Genomic DNA, 21,034 nt, shown 5'->3' on the forward strand with positions numbered 1-21,034 from the left:
GTCAGCCTACCTACTTCACAAATGTGGCAGCTCTCCTCCCTGGTCAGTGGTCTAACAAAACCCGAGGGGGCTTCCCTGCAAAGAACATGGAGGGGGCCTACTCCGGATGCACTCAGACCAGGTGCTGTGCTGAGGGGGCCCCCAACAGCTTGGCATCCCCCCTCACTGCAAGGGTTGCGGGGGCCTTTGTTACACTGCTGCCCCTGGTGTTAGACATCTGCCCTTCAATTGCGGCTTCACCTTTGAAGCATTTCTTTTTTGGGGCTAAAACCCAAGTGGCTTCCTGCAGGAAGGATGTGACTCTCCCTAGACTGCATTTCTTCATAGTCCTCCCTCCTGAGAGTTGTTGGCACATCTCTCCGGGAGGGCAGAAAACTGTCTTGTGGTGCAGGCTCCATGTGTTCCCAGGAAGGCACAGGAGTTTTATGGGCAACAAAGTAGCAGCTTTGTTAAAGCTGCCCACTGCAACAAGTTACATTAATTTCGACTTGAGATACGAGTTGGGTTTAACGTAACAAGTTGTTTGATACTTGGTTTACTTTATCACATCATTGAGGAGTTAGCACAGGGATCAGCGTATAACCCTGTACTTGCCAATAGGACGACTATGCCTTTCCACAGTAAAAACATCAGTTTTGCTGTCACGAGATGCAAAGTATATGTCCTACCTGTGTCATATGTTGTACCTTGCATTTAGGCTCTGTAGACCTACAAGAGGGGTGACTCACACACTTGCCCAGGAGAAGTGATGGCTTTGTACAACTGCTTTACCAGTCTAACACCATGACTAGCATTTGGAAGAGCCTTTTTCTACGGCCAGACGATTTAACTAGATTGGAGAACTATTTGGTTTGTATGACTCCAATATCTGATCATAATTGTTGAGCATTATTGCCCCACAGAAATTTACGAGTTGTAGTCTAATCAACTCCTTCTCCGTTGAAATCGACTCTGGATTGTACCTGGATTTATCAATTGCAATTGACTTCGATACTTCACCTGAAGGAGGCATTTCTTATCCATCTAGTCTTCCTTGTAAAGAAGCCAATTCATTCAGTACAGTAGCTCAAAAAGTAGCAGTAGTTCTTAGTTGACTCTGCTGTCTGACGAGTCAAAATCAAACGTTTTGACTTCAATAATGCAACCAGCCGCTTCAGTTTATAAGCCTTGGCTCCATTTCAGAAAAGCCTTTCTACATCCTGCCCTTGCTAAATGGAAGGAACTCCCGTTTTGGGACCAGAAGTCCACAGACAAATTGCTAGACTGTATAAACCTACATCTGGTAGCTCAATTCCTTTAGTTGCAACTTTCACTGGAAAGTCTGGTGTCTCAAGCTTTTTCGCTGTAGCTGAACTCTAATGCCTTTCTCACTGCTCCTCTGGCTCGAGCGGTGAAAAGAATGGACTCTGTGGGCTCTGGCAGTCTCATCCTCAGAATTCAGAGTGCTGCCTTTCATTACTAGTTCTATCCACACCCTGTGAAGCTAGCACAATTTACAGCCATCAGCCTACCCGTCCACTTGGAAAATATTCTGATTTGGTCATTTGTAGTCTGGATGCCTCCAGACTGATCCAGAGTATGGCCTGGACTCTTGAAACACCAGGGCTCAATCCATAGACACTATCATACTACACTGCTGTGCTTGGAAACATTGCACTGGCTTTTCAGGAGGCAATCTCAAGGACAAAACATTTGTGGTTAAGTTGCTGTTTTGAGAGGTAGATTCCTATCTGGAATGTTTCAAGAATAGAAGAGCTACAGCTTGTTAGCTGGGCCTAGTCTTCCTAGCCAGACAGTTCTTCTGTCAGTACAGGACATTTCAGTCCTGCCTAAAACCGTCATTTCAAATGGTCTAGATGTACCAACAAATGTACCGTTCCTTCCAGGAGAGGGGTGGATCTTTAGGATGCCAGTAGCAGCAGCTCTTGTCCCGGCCATCCTTTACTAGGTCTGCTGCCTCCAAATCTCTCTCACCCTCTCATGTCAGCAAATTCCATATCAAATGTTTGGGTCATCTCCAGTGACTACGTCTTACCTTTTCTGTCCTCCCTCCAGCATGTGCTCTAGGCATGTGCCTTAATTCTGGAGGCAGGCATTCCTGTCCTGCTGAACAAAGAAACCATGGAGATGGTGACTCTAACAGGATGGTGTGTGAGTTTTTACTCCCTAGGATCAAGATCTGAGACCCATCCTTGATTCTGGGCTCTTGAACCTGTACAGGACAAGATCCAGATGCTGTTGCTGCGCTCTTCAGTGCAGAGGTTTGCTGACAACCTTAGACCTCCAGTCTGCCTACATTTGTTTTCTGATACTCCTCCCTTGGTCACAGCCCTTAGTTGAGGTTCTAAGTTGGATACCAGCGCTGTCAGTAGATAGTCCTAACATTCTGACTAACAACACATGTTTACAAGTGTGCTGATGGTCAGGAATCCATGTATTTTCCTTGTTTGGATGACTGATTGGTGAAGGCGGAGTCCTTCAGTGCATGAGGACTCTCCTCCATGACTTGAGATTTACAGTCAAAAGCCAAAAGCCTTCTTTCACTCTGAGCCTCTTTCTTCCAAATTGTGGTGTCCATATCTGGATCTTTTGCAATACCTCAGAACAGGATGTGTTCAGAAGTTTGTTCATACATTTTATGCTGATTGATAGCTGTGAGATTCATTTAGGTAAATTTGGTCTCGGGTCTGCTGCATGCACTTCCACCAATTCTGATTCTGTTGACGGTCTTGTAGAGGATGCATAAGATTAAGCATAGCTGCTCCAGATAGCCCCAAATTGGAATTCTGCGTTCGAACACCTCTTCTTCCACCACAGAGGGTGGACCTATTCTTGAAGAACATTCACCAGTTTGTTCACCCCAATTCCAGAACGCTGCAGTTGCATGCATGGATATTCAGTGGTGCCATGTAAAGTCCATTTGCCTTACTGTTGAAATTGCAGACCTCTTCGCTCACAGGAAACCTGCTATAGATATTGTTTAAGTAGGCTATTGGAACAAATGTGTTCAGTGGTGTGAGTCACAATGTTGGAATCAGTTTTGAATGTATCTTTTCATTGTCATGTATTTTGCCTCGTCTCTTGCCCAGCAGGACCTGGTCGTAGTGGCAGTTACCAGTTGTTTGGCTGCTTTGTCTGCTTTCATGTGTTTTTTTGGTTATCCTTGGTTAGATCGCAGGTAGAGGCACATTTTCTAAAAGGTTTGCTTTACTTGCTTTTTCATACTTTTGTGTTCTTCAGTGGAATTTGAATCATGGGTTGATATATTTTTTTCTGACATCCTCGTTCAAGCTGATGTACACTTGCCCATTTCAGATTCTTACTGTGAAGACTCTACTGTTAGTAGGAGTCACTTCAGCTTGTAGGATCAGTAAACGTAAGGCCTGTTCAGGTTTTCTATCTTCCATGTTTATTACTTGGTAAGTTGGTTCTTCGTATCTACCCACCCTTCCTATTCAAAGTATTATCTGAATTTCACATAGACCCTCCCATCCTTCCACACTCTTCCTACCAAACAATGCTGAATATATAGACAGGGTCCCAGATGTGCTGTGTCCTTTTACTGCGATCACACTCATCAGAACAAGATAGATGATCAGTCCTTCGTGCTCCTTGCTTTAGCTAAAAAGGGTACGGGATTGACCAAAGACCATTTCTTGTTGTATCAAGATCGCCTCGTCCTTAGCCAATAAAGGTCTGCCAGAAGCATTTGTGGCTATTGCACTACTCCCTCCAGAGACCTATTCCAATAACTGACATCTGCTTGGTGGCCACTTGGCTATCTCTGTGTAATTTTGCCAAACAGGATTACCTAACCACCCAAGCACGCAGTGACTGGTACTTTGCCACATCTGAGTTGCTTAACTTCCCTCGTTAGTCAGCACTGTGCTTTTGGAATCGTAATGTGAGGGATATGCAAAAAGAAGTAGCTATCAGAAGAAAAAATGACGTACCTTTGATAATGATATTTCTGATGGATTCATATTCTTACCATAGATTCCTCATCATCCACCCTCCCTCTCCGGTGAGTTAGTCCAGTATCTATTTACATCAAAAAGTATACAAGCATAACCTATGCTGTATTTGCTGTCTTTTATGCTTTCCCTGTTTCTCTCCACACACCTCGAAAGACCATGGAAAAACGTCCAGACACTGACCCCAGTATGCAGGTTGATACTTTATATTCTCAGACGTCATCAAATCTGGCAGACAGAATGGTGGTTAAGCAATGTGCTGTTTACTCGTGGTGTTAGAGAGCTGTTGCTGGGAGTTGTTTTCAGAGCATTCTAGATTTTGGGTGCATTTTATAAGGTTGGAATTGTGCTGGAATATTATGTATCCACCAGAAATATTGTTTCCAAAGATATTTGATTTGTTTTTCCTGCACCTTCTTCAGAGGGCCCAATTACACTTAACCACTAGTAGAGTGTTTTCTTGTCCAGTAGGAAAATCTGTTCCCTTCCTTAACTCATCTGGAGCAGCTGGTTCCTGAGGAATTAGTCTGTGGCCACCCATATTCCCCTTTCAGGAACCTCTTCCCCTTTTGACTTCAGATATTGGCCACTGAAACTTAGTACAGGTTTAGAGACAATTTAGTTATTGGCTCAGTCACTTGCTTAATGAACATTGTGATGTTCTTTAATAGACACCCCTTTCTGTGGATGGATCAGCAAGATCTACCTGTTGCTACTGAGGATTTGAAGAGTAGACTTTGAAGATTAGACTTTGAATTCCCCAACCATCAATGAGGTTATGAAAATATATCTAATCGACGTTTTGCACATGTTCTCTCCGGTCAGGCTCCCCAAAATCTGTTAGATCTGAAGTTGGTTCTTGCAAGATTGTTGCAAAAACTTTTTAAGGTTCCTCTCTTGGAAGACATTCTGACAACTGATGACCAACTTTTTGTTTTTTTAATTCAGTCAGTCAGACAGAACAGTCTGAGTAAATACAAAATATAGAAAAGTCAGTTCATGGATGTAGCACATTTAGCTAAAAAAAAAAAAGCCTACTGAGAAAAAGATCTGCGACAAATCAAATATGGTGCATGATTAGGGTCCAGGACATTTAAAAATATTTACCCTATATTAATTTGTTGAGCTGTCTAACCAATTTATCCTCTCTAGTCAAACTGGGTCTCTATTGAACCCCAATATTTGTTCAGTTTTATTGACATTGTGCTTTTCCCCAGATAGCGTCTTTCTTAGCCTTCTATTTTTCATCTTAGCACGCCATTCATTAATCCTTGATGCTCTGTTACCCTTTATTTTTCTAATGAATACTTCTAAATGCAGATTCCTCACCTTGTGTGATAAGTAAGGCTGTGCAGCATTGCACCAAAGGTGTTCTGCTCCACAAATGACGAGGGACATATAAGCATCCGCTTCATGACCAGTAGAAAGGGTTGTTCCTGTTCCCGTGGCAGGTCACAGCATGGTTGAAGTCTTCAGTTGAGTGTAAAAAGGACAAGAAGTTGAAGCTCCTTGCTGCCTCTCTTGAGCTTCAGAGAGGGTATGAGGTTCCTGGAGTTAGGATTCCAAGCTTGGTCCTGATGCATCCCAAATCTCTGGGTCTGCTGGTGACGGAAGAAATAGAGACCTTTATTGAAGCCATGCTATGCACAGTTGGCACTCTTCCTGTGTGGATTTGGGCCCCAAGGATCCGCAGAGACCACCAGTCAGGGTCCTGCCGGCAGGTTCTCTGCTGACTGTACCTCTTGAAACTGCTTCAGGTTCAGCATCGGCTTCAGTGCTGACTTCGGTCCTGACACCACTCCCTGCACTGGTCCCTTTCTGATTGATGCTGGTGCTGCTGGAAGATGAGTCGTTATATATAATGGTAACCAGCTCCAAGCTGGCTCGGCTTGACCTCGGTCAAAGCCAAGCTCTCATCCCACTGGGAGCGCAGCATATAGCCAATTCATGGGACTCTTAAACCTTTTCTTTACATGCACCAGAGCTCATATCCTATATCAGGTTTATAGATTAGATTTAGACAATAACATCTACTATGAGAGGGCTGAATTTGCATCACAATACGATGAAGCTAATTGGTATGCAGAATTACAGGATTTTATGTAATGTGTATTTATAAAGTGCAATATCAGACATGATAGTATCCAAGCGCTGAGGGGGTGTGTGCCTAACCATGCCTATGGTAGGTTGATTATTTGAAAAGCCTGGTCTTCAGCTTCTTGTGGAATTCAAGAAGAGAGGAAAAGGCTCTGATGTGGCGTGGGAGGCTGTTCCACATTTTGGGAGCTATATAAGAGAACACCTGTCCTCCTGATCTGGATCTGAGCATGCTTGGGATGAGGTGATTGTTGGAAGGTGATTTAACTGTTTAGGTAGTTGGAAGCTAAGTTGTGTACTTCCTTGAGTGTGTGTGTGAATAGTTTGAAATCAGCGCATAAGTATCAGGACCAAGGGGAGCTTCCTGAGATGAGTTGTGATGTGAGTTCTGTGTTGGAAGTTGAGGGTGAGTCTGGCTAGCAAGTTCCAGATGGTTTGTAGTCTTCTAATGAGTGGCTTGGTAATTTCAGCATAGTGGTGTTCCTGTAGTCCAACATGCTGGTGACTAGGACATGAGTGGCAGGTTTTCCAGTGCTGCTTAGTGCTGCTTGGGAGCCTTTTGAAGATCTTCCTCAGTATCTTCTGGATGTGAAAGCACGATGCAGTGACGGTGTTGACTTGTGTAGTCCTGTCCACTTTGTTGTTGATGCTTAATCTTAGGTTCCTGAAATGGATGCTAATGTGGGTCAGAGTTCGGGCCGCCACTAGTTGGACTCCCAAGGTGAGGTGTTCTGGCAGAAGATCACTACTTCTTTCTTGTCAGTGTTGACCTTGAGACAGCTTTCTTCTACTTCGTGACTTCAGTCATGCAGGTGGTGAACTTGTTACTTGTGTTGTCCGTGAGGGAGAATGTGAGTTGCGTGTTGTCAGTGCAGGAGGGGATGTTGATGTGAGCGCAGATGATGTGGGCCAGAGGGGCCATGTATGTGTTGAAGAGGATGGGACTAAGTGATAAACCTTAACATACTCCGCAGGTGATTTTGCAGGCTTCCAAGGAGTAAGTTGCTTGGTTGACAGCTTGTGTTCTCTCCATTATGAAAGAGCTGGTCCTTGGATGCCAATCTCGTGCAGGCGCCTGATGAGGGTGACGTGAGCCCATGTCCGATATGCAGAGAGATTCAGGAGAATAAGGCTGCCATAGCTCCTATGCCAAGGATCATGCCGATGTCTTCTGTGGCAGTGATGAGTGCTATGTCTATGCTGTGGATGGGCCTGAATCCTGACTGGGGGGATTGAGGAGCTGGTGGTTGCTGAGGTGGGCATTGAGAGGTTGATTGGTTTGTTTTGCCAAGACCTTTGCTGGGTTTTAGAGGAGAGAGATGGGCTTGTAGTTAAAAAGTGTGTCCATGCCAGTGGATGGTTTCTTGAGCAGGGAGGCATTCGTGCTTCCAGGTGTCTGGGGAATGTGGCTTAGTTGATGGAGGCGTCGAGGATGGATGTTTTACTGATTGGTAGAAGTCCTTTGGCGAAAATGAGGTTGGGACAAGAGTTAGATGAAGTCCCTAGGTGGGTAGTCTATATTGTAGCAGTGACTTAGACAGCGGTGAAGGCAGGCGGCAAAGTCAGGGTTCGTTCTTCAGCCGCTGAGCTCCTCCGTGTACCAGCCGGCCTGTTCTCAGGCTCTTACCTTTAGTTTGCGCTTGGCTTGCGGTGTTGGCTCATGAGTATGCCAATGGTCTAGACATTTCCCAAAGTACTGGGCTTGTTTATTCCCCTGGTCTTCCTACTGAGAAAAGTGCCTTTTTTGGCCTGGTCATGAGCAGACTGCAGAGGTCCTTGATCTGTAGGTCGTTACTACCGGAGGTCAATACTAACTTCCTGGATGAGGTTCTTTAGCCTGCCCTGGTCCCTTGTGAGCCTCTCAACATTAAATGAGGGCTTAATGGCAAAGCCGTGCTCTGATACCTCAGTCAACAGGCAGATTCCTCGTTGCCTCAGACCAGCCCTGGACTACCCTGACTTTTCTTTAGTACAACATCCTACGTCAGAGACCGATGGTCCAGGCGCCCCCCTGCGGGGTCAACTCTATTGACTTTGCCATAACCCCCCTGTTTGTGAGTCTATGTTTATGGAAACTTTTGACAAGCGCATATTTTCTTCAGCTTGTTACTGTCAGCTGCCTCATTGACCACTATAGTCATGCTTAATGGTATGCAGTTGATACAATCCAGAGGACCTACTGATTTCTGTAGCCCAAACCATGCAGGACAGCCAAAATGCAGCAAATTTGCCCTTCAGCCTGGCCTCAACACAACTGATAGCCTGTGTTGGGTAAAGGTCTCGAGTGTGGTGCTTTGCTGACATGTCTCCATGGGTGTCAGGGCATCTTTGATGGACAAACTATTTGATGGGTGTCAACTTCTTGGTGAGAAAGGAAACTGTTGTGGAACGCTTTTAGGAGAGTCATTCATCTGTGTGTTTCCTAGGGCTGTCTCCCTCTCCCAAACAATTTCCATATGTTGGTAATGCTAGTGTTTTCTCATACCTCAATGCCAGACCCCTCCTCTGGCACAACAGCCTGCCACGCCATTTTGTTGAGAGCTTGCAGCACCCAGAGACAACATTCAGTGCTTCGGGACAACCTGCAGCTCAGTCACCAGCCCCTCTGGCAACCAAAAAACACTTTAGTGTTGACACCTGCCACTTTCACCCAACCCGTAGGAGACAGGATAAGATTTTTCCTCCAAGAGTAGGAGGACGTCACTTTGGATCCACTTGTCATGTGGGGCTATGGCCTTTCATTTCTTTGGACTCCATGCTACCTGCCACCCCAACCAACGCAGCTAACGGAGGGACACCTATCAGTTTTGCGACAGGAAGTACATAACCTTTTTGCCAAAGAAGCAATAGAGATGGTTCCAGCCTCTTAAGTAAGAAATCTCTTACTCTTGCTACTTTCTTGGCCCTTTTAGATCACCACCTCTCAACGACAAGTTCAAGATGCTCACGCTTTTTTTTTTTTTAAATTGTTCAGGGTAAACAAACAAACAAAACAGAAATAGCATTATTGGGTATAATAGAAACAACTGAAAACAATGAAGTGCATACCTGCATTACACATACAGCAAAATTCCCCCGCATATTTTCACTCGACCTTTGAACACAGCGAATATCCTACATTAAAGTACCCTAAAAGCGATTGAAGTGCATTTAAACTTCTATATTGCATTCTTTCAAAATGAACATTAACACTAAAGTGCATATGTGCAGTTCTAAAACAACAAATTTAGCAACAGTATCATAACTCAACCCCTTCTCACTTAATAAAACTGGCATTAAGGTTGCGCTGTTAAAAATGCATTAAGATCTCACATGTTGTCAACCTTACAGTAAACAAATCACTCCATAGGAGGAACTGCAAGTTTGACTACTAATATATGGTGACGCTGCTACACTAATATCCAGAATGTAAAATACCACAGTGCTTATACAAAAGCCCTTAAATGTTGATTTTTTTTTCCATGACGCAATTGCTTAACATTCTAAACAAATCATTAACATTTAAAGTGCAACATGTAAAGTGTGACTGCACTAGTAAATTGCTAGAAAAGTGCCATTAATCCTCAGACCTTCACTTGCCAACACAATCTCCAAGTACAGAAGGGGGAAAATCTAGAGACATCCACTTTCCCCATGTTCCGGAAAATCTTGAAAGTGTCACCACTCTTCTTGCGTATGCCTCCTCATAAATGTTGGTCCTCGTATCTTTTCCACCCATAAATTAATATTGGGGGCGCTAGTTGATCTCCAATGTTGCAAAATCAGCGAGTGTTCCACTGCAGATTGATTTTGCCTACTGAGAGAGAGCAACCAAATAAAGCCAATGTGAGTTTGGGTGGTACATAAACCTGAAATGTTTTACTAATCTCAGCAAAACTCAATCCAGAATCGCTGCAGTCTAGAAAAACATTTGTCCCCAGTCGCCTCTATTGATTGCATCACACCAGAAACATTTATTCGGTTGAAATGGATACATTTTATGAAGCCTAGATGGTGTGTAGTATGCAAACCAACTTGAAAGAAATGCCATCCTTTTATAGTTGGCAGGTTTGAGAGACTTGTATCCCAGCTCACAAATATACTGCTACTCACTTATAGTTAATTTATGTCCTGTTTCTCTAAAAACTTTTTTTAGTAAATCGGGTACCAGTGTTTGGCTCGCGCATCTTCTACAAAATCTATACCAATTTCCCACTCCTTAAAGTTTATTCTCATAAAACAAGTGTACCAGTGAACACGTTTCTATCTTAATTTCCTTTACGTTTGTCTTCTGTAATCTATTTTTTTGTCTATAACTAAGCTGAACATCCATACTGTTACTCCCAAATCGCTGGATCACTTTGTCCTATGTTGTTAATCTGAAACTAATAAACAAATCCTTATCAAACCCCTTTTCTCTTCACTGGTATACCATTGGATTTGGTACCACCAGTCTCCACGTTTCACTCTCCTATAATCTGGCATAGGCATGACAAGTTGGGATCTCCCAATGCTGAAAGAACGCTTGCAAACACTGTTCTGGCACGCTCAAGGTCTTATATCTGGCCTTTTTAGGTAGCATTGCTGTCTTCAAAAACACAGGCAAATTGATCTCACTTTCTTTCACCATAAGGTTTAGCAAAAAAAAAAAGCAAACCCAGTAGCTGTTATTGAAAATCAGATCAAATTGTCCAGAAGGATGCCTGATATTAGGTCCTAAAATGATGAAGTGCCAGCCCCTATCTCCAGTTCTAATGTTTCCCTTTTTACCCTAGACTTTTTATGTTGGCCCAAACAGTTTTGAAAAATGGGGCAGAGTTCTCTAAAATATGCTCTAGGTAGCTGTAAAGGAAGATTGATACAAAAGGAACACCAGCAAAGGCAAAATCAACATTTTAATTAAAACAACTCTTCCAATCAATGTAAGAGGTAACAAAGTCCGTCTCTCAAGCAACGCTTTAATCTTATTAGAGGTCACGCTATAATTTAGTTGGAAAAGATCAGTAAAATTATTTGTCTCGCTGATTTTTAAATACCTTATGGGGAGCTGCAGTAATGTTTGTAAACTGGCTGGAAGATCTGATTTAGATGCATTAAATAGTAAAAATTCTGTTTTTGCCTCGTTCATCTTATAGCCTCCTATGCTCGTAAAGCCCTTGATTTCATCAATCAGTCTCTGTATATTCCCACTCTCTGCTTTTAGATATAATATAACATCGTCAGCAAACGGCTTTATTTTGGACATACCTTTTAAAGGGGGCAAAATTAGGTAATTATTGTGCATCCTTATCGCTAACGGCTCTATAAAAAAAAAATGAATAAAATCGGAGACAGAGGGCGCCCCTGCTTGATTGATCTTAACTATCCCTACCTCCTTAGAGTTGACAGTCACCTTCTCCTCTGCCCCTAGATATGGATTCCTCAACATGATAAAGAATTGGACTGGAAACCCAAACTTCTCCAAAATAAAAAACAGTGCCTGCCAATTCACCAAATCATATGCGTTTTCTGCATCCATCATTAAAACTACTTTCTGTTTGTTGACTGAAAAATAATCTATTGCTTGCATCAAAACCGTGTATTTGCTGCCATCGCTCTTTGGGTCAAAAACCCACTCTGATGTCTCAGTATTACTGCTTGGGCCCCCACAGTGACTCGATCAGCCCGAATTTTCATAAACAACTTATAGTCTGCATATACCAAACTTATTTGGACGATACAAATTGGCGTCTGTCACATTTTTATCTTTTTTTAGGTAGCTGGTTATTATAGATTCTTTAAACGAATTAAGGACCTCTATTCCCTCTCTAATTTGATTGAACCATCTGGTTAAGAAAGGAAGGAGCTCTTTTAGAAACACCTTATGAACTTCCGATGGTATATCATCGCTAGCAGTGGCTATCATGTTTGCCATCCTTTTAAGGGCATTAACTACTTCAGATTTCTCAATGCAATCTGACAAAGAAGTTTTTGGCAAACTCAAAAGTTGAGGCAGCTGAAGTGCCTCAAAATATTTTTGACACTCACCTTGGGGGACAACCTTAGCTTCTTCAAATGTAAGCCTGTAGTGCCCTAAAAACACCTCCGCAATCGCACCTGCCTCAATTTCCAGCTCTCCTGTAGCCAGATGGTTTAATTTATTTATCATCTGGCTACTGTTTTTGATTTTTGTTGACCAGGCCACATACTTACATATGAGTTGATTTTCTTTATATAGCTTTTGCTGAAAGGTACTATCCGCCGTGATCTCCTCTACCAGAAACAGGTCCCTTAAATCTTGTTTTGATTTTTCCAGCAAATCTCTTTTTTTTCTTGATATTCTGCCAAGGCTGTTGGCTATTCGTTAATGACCAAAAAATAATTTGTGGGCTTATCAACAGCCGCTTGGAGCTTCTGAATTCGCTGCAGACGAGGCTTATTAATCCTTGCTTTATAGGCTATGACTTGGCCTCTAAATGTGGCTTTAAATGCCTCCCAGACCATGAAGTCTGATGCAGTGTTACAGTTTATTTAAAAAACATAATTTGATAAAATCCCTGATCTCGTCCAACCAGATCTGATCTGACAGGAGGGATCTGTCAAAATACCACCTTGGCCTCTCCTTTGGGAACAGACTTAACTCTATGCAAGCGGAAAAGGAGATGAGGCAAAAAGAGCAAATGTGTACAGAGACTCCAAATCGAAGTTCAACTATCAATACCAGGCAGAGAGATAGTTCTGAAATTTCAGACATTGATCCTCCAGTACCAACTTGTCTGGGAGAAAATGTGGTACAGGCTGGGAATGATAACTCAGGAAAGAACTTTCTATGTAATGAGGGCCCGCAGCCTTTGGATGAAACCAGTGGTAGGAATAATATAATCACAAAGTCTGTATTTCAAGTAGAGTCTGTGAAAGCTCTGTTCGCGACAATTTTGTTAGAAATTTGTGAACTAAGAAAGCAGCAGGCTCAGGAAAATAAAAATCTACAGCAAAAATTGACTAAGAATGAGCAGAAGTTTTACCAATTTGAGCAACATACAAAAAGGCTGCAAGAAGCAGAACAAAAAATATCCGGTTAAGAGGATAAAATGGCCCTTCTAAATAAGGAAGTACAGGATAAGCAAAAAAGGGTTTGCTATTTACATAGTAAGGTGGAAGAAATGGAAAATCATGCGAGATGTTCAGACCTCTGATTTCTCAGGATTCCAGAATGGAGTGAGTCTCAAGGGTCAACACAGCTGATGGACTCTCTCCAGCAAGCATATCTTAGCAGACTCACCCGCAGACTTGAAGATCATGAGTGCGCATAGGGTCCCAATGCTTCAGCCAGTAAATGTGAAATTTCCTCAACCAATTCTGGTTACATTTTCTGACTACTGGTTTAAAGAACAGATTTTGAAGGTAGCAATTAACAAAAGATCATTCCCGCTATCAGAAAAGATTCAGGAGAGTGTTCTCTGATCTATCAATAAAAGTGGGCCAACAGCAAAAAGCTATTTTAGATTTGGCTAAAGAGTTCAAGCTTTTGGGGGTCCAAGCCTCAGTATTTCAACAATTTATGCTGAAAGTGCTCATGAACGGCCAATTTCATGTGTTTCAGAGGACAGAGGAAACACAGGCTTTACTTGCTAAAATGCCAAAATCCTTAATGTCATTGATTTAGGAATTGGTTTGAGGATTGGAGGTATGGCCAATTTCATGTGTTTCGTAGGACAGAGGACGCACATGCTTTCCTTGCTAAAATTCCAAAATCCTGACTGTTATTAATTTAGAAATGAGTTTGTGAATTGGGGGTATGGTCTCTAATGTGTTTTGTTTTATAATGTGGCTCAGCTGCCGTGGGAGATGAGCGGAGGGACATACTACGACTGCAAGATGCAGTGACAGGGCACAATTCAAAGGCAGAGAACCTGAGGAAGTGGGTCCCCGGATCCAGGGTTGGGGTGGGAGAAAAGGGTATGGTGGTGGTTGGTAAGAGTTAAAATGAGCAGGGTAAGAAGGAGTTTGAATGGACTTAAGTTGACTGTGAAGATTATGAAGATTTAGTTATTGAGTAAGGGCAAGGGCCAATGCAGTGATTACGGGATACTAGGAGATTATGTAGATTTTTTTATTTTTTTATTATAGTAATGCAATATGTTAAAATCTTAATGTGCAACCTGGTTGGACTAGGGAACAGGAGTAAAAGTGGTGGACTAATGAGATGGCTTTATTCATACCGTCAGGTTTTCAATTATTTGCAGGAAACACATTTTAAAAGTAACACCCAAAAAATGTGTTGGCCTGGAAGGTTCTCTCAAGTGTATTTTGCCTCAGAAGGGGCTGAGGAACAACCGTGGCAGGTGGATCTGGGTTAAGGCTTTTGGTAAGGGTAGCATGGTCAATTTTGTAATTTATTGTTGGCCTGTGTTTGATCGGCAGCCGTTGAAACAAATCTACAACTTGGCCATGAAAGTAGAGGGGATAATAGCCCTGGGAGTTGATTTCAAATTTTTTACCAGATTTAAAAAGGGATACCTCAAATAAAGCGAAAAAGCAGCTGAAGCCAAAAAGAGCTAAGCTGCTACAAGTATTGAAGCAGGATTTTAGGTTACTTGACCCATGGCACAATTTACATGTTTATTCAAATCAATGTAGATCTGCCTCTCAATTAGATTTTTTTCTCGTAGCTAGTACATTGAAAAGGGGGGCAATGGAAGTTATGTCAAACTCTCTTTTTCTGATCATTCGGAAGATGCTCACGCTAGCCCAGGTCTCGTCGGCCCTGGGTCCCAGAGCCTGGGTGGTGGCGTTGCTAAGAATCTGGCATGGACCCGGCTCTCCAGGACCGACTTTGCAGAACCCTGTTTATGTGAAGTGTGTCTGAAGAATCATGCTGTTGTGCTCTGACTACTGCTCTACCAGTGTGTCTCACTTATGTATCCTGATCAGTAGTAGAGGAACCATCAACAAAATAGACAATACTACCTGGAATAGGACCCTCTGTTGCTTGACTAAATTAATTAGGAATATACATTGCATAGTCATGTGCATCATCCTCAGAGTCTAATATAGGATGTGCAAAGAATGTTGCAGGGTTCACTGTATGACACTTCCCAACCTACAAAGATGGTAGTGACTGTCAGAGTCACCAGATCCTCGGGGTCTGTGCACGTTCCCAACAACGTCCACCACTGAACAGCTCCAAGACTCTGATAGATAAATCAGAGAGACTGAGAGAGTTCAAGAGAGGATTAGGAACGGAACAGCTGGGAAAGAGACCTGTACTAAGAAAAAGTTTAGAACACACAATATGAAAATTATATCTCCTGAAATCAATACTAGACTATGATTCTAAGCCTAGTCACTCTGAAAACATGAACAATCTAAGAGTTAAGTTTAAAATGATGAAGTTTCAAGATGGCCGGATACCTGTAGGGGAATCAAGTTGAATTAAATGAAAACTTTCTTATTCAAGTACTTTCCTTTACATGAGAATCAGAAAAACATTCTGACTAAATTTTAAACCAGTCATATAAATCCTGTTTTGAGAATGTATACTAGGACCATACAATATTGCATCTAGAAACTCTGGCCTTCTGTGTACTCTTAAAATGTTTCAACACAAATTAATCATATTGCAGATATATATATATATATATACATATATATAACACCATAAAAGGATTGTGCACCCTGAATAACACGATATGGATACAGGAAACAAATCACATAACTTGTCAACTCGAATATTACATAATAAATATCTTGGAATAGTGGCATACAATAAACAACATGAAATAAACTTGAGGAGAGAATCGTGCGTCTTGCCGATTCGAGTGTCCCCATGTAAAATACCAAGAAATAGTAACACGCAGTGAATATCAAGTTCAAATCATTAATCGAATTGCGCGTCTTGCCGATTCGTAAAACACGATGTAAATGTCAAGAAATAACAGCTCACAATAAATAACAGGATCAAAGTACAATGAAACGAATCGTGCTTCTTTTGCCCATTCTTAAGCCACCATGTAAATGTCAAGAAATGGTAGCGCGCAATGAACAACAAAGTTAAATCCTCATGAAACGAGTTGCGCGTCTTGTCAATTCGTAAAACATCATGTAAATGGTAAATGTCAAGAAATAGTAGCGCACAATGGACAACAATTTTTAAACACCATAAAACAAATCGGGCATTTTGCTGATTCTTAAGCCACCATGCCAATGTCAAGAAATGGTAGCACGCAATGAATAACAAAGTCAAACCTTTATGAAACCAATCGCGCGTCTTGCCTATTTGTAAACTACCATATAAATGTCAAGAAATGGTAGCGCGCAAGTAATCTGTTACTCATTTAAGTATTAAACCAAGAATAAGAAAATTTGCAATAATGGTGTCGGGACAGTCCAACCACCGTCTTACCGCCTGGAACAATGATCGCCAATGAAGGATGAAGGGCAGAAGACTGGAAAATCCAAATAGGCCGCCGGAACAGGAGCTCAGGAAGAAGCTGCTGCTCTGCACCGGGACCTCTGAATAGTGAGCACTGGGAGTTGGGCTGGCTCTCTTTTATAGAGTCTTGGCCCAGCCTAGAACCACGCCCAGGCATGTTGCAGGGAAAGTCTCTGGAAGGCCCTGGAAAGGGGCCACACCCTAACACATTCTGAAAACCTGCAGCAATACATTGCAAAGGAACAGTATTTGTAAGCATATTAAAAATAAGTTTTCAGGATTGAACTCTGCAATGCAAAAGGTTAAACCATAACATATCAGCACAATGCATAAATTACTTTGTTTTGAGAGTGCTGGGTTTTTGCATTTTTGTCGCCAATAGAGCGCATACTGCTCTGGTGTTGACAGTGACAGTATCACCTCACATCCTTACTCTCTCTGTGTAGCAGTCTTAGCCTTTGGAATGATGACAGACACTACATGTTCTGCACACAGCATCAAAGGTGCCCGTAACAATGGGGGTTCTCTTTTGCACTGCAAAGGTTGCAGTGGTGAGGCCTTGCTCGCAGGGAAAATGTCCTCTTGTCACTGAATCCCAACTGCCCACTAAAATATGCAATAAGTTTGTGTCCTAAGGGATATATCTGCATAAGGGCAGCGGTCATCACTTGACCATTGCAATGACATAAGAGATAACAACTCCTTGGTGTACTCAGAAGTCCCCAAAACGGAGGCATTTTTTTTAATCTCAGTCTTCAATTTCTGGAAAGTCTCCCTCATTTCTGTTGTGCACGTTACCTTATTGTGTCAGTCTTTTGCCTGTTTAATAGAAGCCAGAAAAGGTGCTATTAAAGTTATGTAATCAAAGACCCATTGTCTCACATAGTTACAGAAGCCAAGAAACATCTGCATTCCCTAAATAGTTTCTGGCTCAGTCATTTGACTTGTAGCTGCTGTTCTCTCAGGAGCTACTCGTTGACTACAAGCTGACAATATTTGTCCTAAGTAATGGACCACCTCCTGACAATTGTCTTTTTCTGCCTTGTTCCCTTGCTGTGTGAGAGTAACCAAAAGAGATATGGTATCTTTTCTACACAGTTGTTCTGTAGGACTGCCAACTAATAAGTCATAGACATACTGCAACAAGGTGCTGTCACACTGGAAGTTTGACAGATAATTTTTCGCCACTCTGTTGAAAATGCTAGGGGACTCGCAATACCCTTGAGATAAATGAGAATACAAATACTGAGTCCTGCAATAGGAAAATGCTGTCAAATAATGGCTGTCTTGATGAAGAGGGATCCTGAAAAAGCATTTTGAAGATCTGTAGAAGAGAAATATTTAGCATCCTGAGGAATACTAGTCAAAATGTTGGAAGGGTCGGGAACAATTGGAAATTCTGATACTACATCATTCATGGGATGCGGGTCTTGAACCATTCGCCAAGTATTAACCTTAGATTTCCTACCCGGATAAATAGGAGTATTGCAAGGAGGCACTCCAGGGTAAATTACTCCTTGTTCTAGCAACGCCTGTATAGTGGGGTGATGCCCTTATCTGCTTCTTTAGAAAGATGATACTGTCTCACCCTAGTTAGAATAACACCTTTCTTCAGTGTAATTCTAACTGGAGTAACAGTATGAATAAGACCCATATCATGGGGACCCTTAGTACGCAAGGTATCTGGTACTTGGGAAAGATCTACATCCTTGACAGAATCGAAAGCTCTACCTGGTGTGGGCGTCCTTACTTTGATCATCCAATATTTCCCTAACCAATTTACCGGGCTCCTATGAATATAACACATGTCCCACAAGACATGGTCATAATCACTGTGTATCGGAGGGCCATAGGTAAGGCCTCCATTTTTAATAAGAACTCATGGTTGGGTATCCAAGAATCTTGTCCTCGTCTCCGGAAAAGAAACTCCTTAGATAACTGGACCTCTCTTTCCAGTACCTCTGATGTTTGTTTTATTATTGTATTCACTGCTGTAATGAGTTCTTCCATATTCGTGGGTTGAGCTCTACTGTTACAGCTATGATCCTGGGGGGTGTAAATCAAGAGGTAGAACAAATTGTAGTTCCATCAAACTCAAAATGAATAGACATATTTAATTCAGTGTAAGATGTCTCCTCAATAAATTAGCTATGGCAGCTGGTAAGAACAGTAAACAGCCATCAGTGTACCTCTCTCCTATTTCCATCTCCACTGGTTTAGTAAATGGAACCCTCATTACTCCCCCAGAGAACTCTTGTGTGTTCATTGATCTATTAGAAATTGGAAGATTTCCCTCTCTAATACAAGATCTAGTTGCTCCCGTATCTATGAGGAATGCATACCTCTTGTCATTGATAGCTACCCTCACAGTCGGTTCCTTATCTGGCCTGTGTGTCACTGACAATACTGGACACATGGAACTACTCTGGACACCTTCATTGTCTGTTTCCTCCTACATAATTTGTCTGGAAGAAATGTGGTCCTCTCACAATCACATCTCCCTTTCCACTTAGAGGTAGAGTTACCATTGGGGGTGCTTGGTAACTTTACTGTGGTGGCATTTGTTGCACCTGAGGCATTGCTGGTTGCATCAGAGGTACATATATTATTAGCAGGTTTGACTGTGACTACACCACTGTATTTCATGGCTGATTGTAAACACCTGTCCCTACATTTTGTTCATCCCGTCTCTTAGCCCTGCAGTCTCTAATGAAATGTCCATTTCTGTGACAGTAATGGCATGTTTGATCCATCCTTTGGGGACATATCCTGCCTCTAACTATTCCTCCTAGCGCTTCTTTGCTACTTCCTTGTGCCCTTATATTATCCTACTGTTGTTGGGTGGTCTCTGGGATGGATCCCTCAGACATTGCAGCCAACTGAGTGGCGACTGCTTTTACAGCTCTTTCCACTGTTCCTTTCTTTGCCAACTTCTGCTGCACTAACTTGGCTGATGCTTACTCTGTCACCTCCTGCTTGATTCTCTCCTTCTCCTGCTTCTTTTTACAAAAATAGATTACATGTGCCTCTATGTCTGTCCCCGGCTTGGCTTCCAATAACACTATATTATCAAGGTTGTCTTGTACATCAGAGGGTAAACCCTTTTCACTACACTGTAAAACACAGCATTTCCCCCTGTTACATCCCAACCCTGACCTACTTCTTGAATCCACTTTTCTTTCATCTTGCTGGAAAGCTGAGCTGGATCCTAATTTGGCTGCATTGACTGAGCCATGAGGGACCTCATGTCTGGCCTGTCAGGATAAATTTTCTTCAACTGATCCCAAACTAAATTGAATGGGGAACTGTTAGAAATGGGGTCTTTGGTTGGCAGTCAGATTACCCTCTGTCCAAGCAAGGACCGTCACTCTATTCAGGGTAAAAGAGGATCACCCTCCGCTAACCCACTGCTTGCCCCCTTGGTAGCTTGGCACGAGCAGTAGGCTTAACTTCAAAGTCCTAGGTGTAAAGTATTTGTACCAACACACAGAGTAACTTAATGAAAACACTACAAAATGACACAACACAGGTTTAGAAAAATAGAAAATATTTATCTAAACAAAACAAGACCAAAACATCAAAAATCCACAGTACACAAGTCAATTTATCAATTATACATTGTCGGCTTTTCTGCACACTACAGTTTCTTAGAAGGCTCTCTTGGAGACACATTACACCTAGAGTGGAATTGTGGACTCTTGTATGCCTTCCTACCTCTTCTCCATCTGGCTTCAGTTCTGAAGACCAATTGAGCCTACGTCTCTTGACCCTGAAAGCAGTCTTTCTAGTCTCGATGACTTCAGATCATCATGCGAGTGAGCCGCAGGCCCTCTCAGTCCCCCAGCCTAACTCATTATTTTTAGACATACTGGTATTGGCAACTTGAGCTGCATTTCTGCTGAAGCTAGTAACACCTTTCTATGTAGGGCAAGCTATCTCACTTTCAACTTTGGTATCTCCTGACCCCTAATGTGTTTCAGGCATGAAAACCCTCTACCATCAGACTTTGATGTAATTGTCATCAGTACCGGGGTACCTGAATTGATTATTGCAGCTCCATGTTCAAGAACTAGAAAAAGTGTTTTGCATCTTGACTCAATGTGAGATGTTAACCCCCTGAAGAAGAGCTTCCCATGCCTAAAATGGAACTTGGGAGTTAATTGTTTATAATAGTAAAATAATGAATTCATGTAACATAAAGATAATGATCCGCGAAAATGAATTTAAATAAACCACAAAAATTCAAGAAAATAAAATGGAGTACAATGATTTTTTTATTAAAATAAGATGAATGCTGTCAAACTCAGAGGTAATACGACACAACCACTGTAGTGCAACATGGGTGGACACCTCCCTTCAGAGGGGCGTGCAGGGGAATAGTGTATATCACTCAAGGATCAGTTGGTGATATCACAGTTTGCACTCAAGAAATGCAAACATTAAATTAAAGGTTGAAAAGTTAGCAACAACCTAATAAAAATATGCTATGACATTGCACTGAATTCAAACATATGAGATAGCAGGTAGCCATTTAAGAAAGTGGCTGTGGCCCTTACTTGAGGCATATGGC

The 21,034-nt window shown here is 42.2% G+C and overlaps 1 protein-coding gene across 4 annotated transcripts in view; it reads left to right on the forward strand.

Moving 5' to 3' along the window:
• The window catches only part of NSD3 (nuclear receptor binding SET domain protein 3), a 1,432,226-nt gene that overhangs the window by 287,147 nt on the left and 1,124,045 nt on the right, over positions 1-21,034 (forward strand). The gene's annotated exons all lie outside the window — the stretch shown is intronic.

Source organism: Pleurodeles waltl, chromosome 11 (genome assembly GCF_031143425.1).
Source record: "Pleurodeles waltl isolate 20211129_DDA chromosome 11, aPleWal1.hap1.20221129, whole genome shotgun sequence".
Lineage (NCBI taxonomy): Eukaryota > Metazoa > Chordata > Amphibia > Caudata > Salamandridae > Pleurodeles > Pleurodeles waltl.